Source organism: Trichosurus vulpecula, chromosome 8 (genome assembly GCF_011100635.1).
Source record: "Trichosurus vulpecula isolate mTriVul1 chromosome 8, mTriVul1.pri, whole genome shotgun sequence".
Taxonomy (NCBI): Eukaryota; Metazoa; Chordata; class Mammalia; order Diprotodontia; family Phalangeridae; genus Trichosurus; species Trichosurus vulpecula.
In genome coordinates, this window is record NC_050580.1 from 88,293,948 (window position 1) to 88,297,131 (window position 3,184).

Sequence of the window (3,184 nt, forward strand, 5' to 3'; positions counted from 1 at the left end):
TTGATTTGGTTTGGTTCTGTCTTTCATTTCTACAGGAAGAGATGACATTAAAATATTTGGTGGGGCTGGGGGTGGTTTGCTGTCCTTTTTCATCACTTGCTGTCGATAAAGAACGGCTGATACTAAGGGAAGGAGCCATAGGACATCTCCTCTTGGGACAAGGAGATTTGTGTCTTGCCTAAAGGCTACTGACAGTAATAAATGGCATTAATTGTTGTTTTTGAGCAGGCTTTTACTGTAACTAGCACTCAGATACCTAAATGCCATTGGATTAGCCTCTTACTTCATGTCCAAGAATCTTGACCTTGCCAACACAGGAATATTCAGGAAGGGAAAGATCCTCACATAATGTAAATATGACTTGAGCAGAAGAAGCCATAAATTATGACAATCAACACAGAGAGAGAAATACAAACACACACACACACACATCCTCAGTTTTGCCAATCAATGCTATAACTCTATCAGTAATTAAAGGTAAAAATATACTTATACCAGTTTAGCAGTTAAAAACCATGTTAATTGAAAAATCTACCTTTATAATTGCAAATGGAGAGATTACCTGAAATAGTAGCAACAGACTCATTTCCTAATAAGATGAACAATATAGTTGATGACTGAAGCATCTGTATACAGTTACATACACCATTTCTGTGCTGCAGGTTGCCAATTTATTTCAGCAGCGAAAAGCCTGATTTATTGTTTGTAGCATTACCATCTGTTGTAGTTATTACAGAAATTATATATAAACCAGTTAGTAAACACTTTGCCCCATTGTCTGTTGTTTTGATAATCACCCATAATAACATCTAGCATCAATATGGTCTTTAAACCCGATTTGGGAGTTAATGGAATAAGAGGAGGCAGTCAGTATATGCACCGGGGTAATGTCATTAGGAATGTTTGTGAAGAACAAATTAAATCAGCTGTAAATTGTGCTCTCAAGTCAGCCAGAAAACCAGTCTTGTTCAGGAGAAGGGATTTATATTTTAACCTCGTGCAGAAAATGCACTTAAGCAGATTAAAATAAAATAGGGACTTCGTCAATGGATGTAAATGGTAATTGCTGCAGCTCTAATGGCTTCCTGTTGGCTGTGTCATGCAGTGGGCACAGCTATTTTAAAAGTTAACCAGTGCTTGAGGTCATACTTTTGCAGATTCAGTCATTAAACTAGGCTAGACATGTCACTAAATGGCTGATTATTCAAATGATGAGCCTGCTCAGAGGTGATCCTTGTCATATTTTGGACATGGCGATTTTCAGGTACAGTTGTCATAAAATAAAGATGAAATGAATTCAAGTATAAGTCAATGGCAGCACCAGTTTGGGGTCTTGCCTGTTTTGGATGGTGGATTAAAGCCCCGGGCCCCATTCTCAAACAGGCCGGGCTAAATCTCATCTCTTGTGATTCTCAACAAGCCTAGAGGGATGCTTCTTCTCTTATCGTGAGCCATGAAGGTGAGATGGTGAGAGTGTTTGTATGTGTAAGCACTTAGCATAGTGCCTGGCACATAGTAGGTACTTAATAATGGATTATAATGTTAATTTATACATGTTAATAAATGCTTATTGATTGACTGAAAGAAATGCTATAAGAAAAAATATAGTAGGCAGCTGGGCTTGAGAACCTATATATATATATATATATGCTCTACAGAAACTGCTAAGTTAAGCTGTAGAAAATACAATGTAAGTGCTTACCTAATCACATTATGCAGATGAAGAAACTGAGACTCAGAGAGGTCAAGTGACTTAGACAAAGTACTAAATCTAACTGAGTCAGAGGGGGGGATTTGAACCAAGGTCTCTCCTTACTCTAAGTTCAGCCCTGTATTTCCCTTCCAACCATGGCATGAATACAAATGTCTATTACAGAAGAGAGTACTAAGGTCTTCCTGTTGACTGTGTCAAGCAATGGGCACAGCTTTTCATAAGAGAGTAAGCATGGCACAGCGGGTGGAGGATCAGCCTTTGAATCAGGATATCTTGGGTTCATTTCCTACTTCTGATATATACTGGGTGGCTGTGTTACTTCACCTCTGAGTGGCCCAGGTAACTCACCAATACAGACTATAGATATAGGCAATTTGTCTGTCTGTCTGTCTGTCTGTATTACTAAAGCTATCTCCATACTGGAAATCTCCAAAATCAATGAAATAAGTTCAAACTACATATGTGTATGCATATGTGTATGTATATGTGTATACGTATGTGTATGTGTGTATGTATATGTATATGTATGTAGATGTGGATCTAGATACACACATAGATACATATGATGTATATATACATATTATATAGATATACGTGTATATGTGTGTATATGTACATATTTTCTATTTTTATATCATATGTGTGTACATGTATCTATAGATCCATTCACAGACACATAAAAGGGTCATCTAGCTAGTTGGCATGGGAGAGGTAACACACACTAGTGGTATGACTCAATGTCCACTGAGGAAACTACCCAGAGAGATACTGATTGGAGGATCCTGGTGGATAGGAAGAGGAGAAAACCTTCCTAGTCATGAGCATTCTTTGTGGCTCCCATCTGAAATAGCTTCCTGTTTACATGCTAAGCTGTAACCAGAGTTACTACATCCACACCAAATGGAATTGCACAGGGAAGGAAAAAATGAGCATGTGAGGCATGCCATTCTACACAAAAAGGTGGTGGGAGGAAGAAAATGATATCCTTCACAATCTGACTTTAGTCCACTTTCTAGGCTTACTGGAACATTACTCTCCTTAACAAATTACATTCTGTCCAAACTGACCTATTAGCTGTTCCCCAGACACAATATTGTGTCTACCATCTTCTTACCTTTGCAGAAGCTATATTCAATGATGGGAATTCATACCTTCCTCATATCTACCTCTTTAATTCCTGAACCTCATAGGATTGTAGCTTTCCTCGAGAAAGGACATTAGAGGTCATCCAGTCCAACCTGCCTTTTTACAGAGTAGAAAACTAAAACTCAGAATGCGGGCATTAGCTTGTCCTCTAACCACTATACCATACTGCCTCTCCTACATGAGATCTATTTTGATCTCCCCAGCTATTTATTACTCCTCCTTAGAAATTACTTTGTATATTTTTATATTTGCTTATCCATATTCAGGTTTCCTCTCAATACAATGCAAGCTCTTGAGGTCAGCAACTGTTTTTGGTTTGCCTTT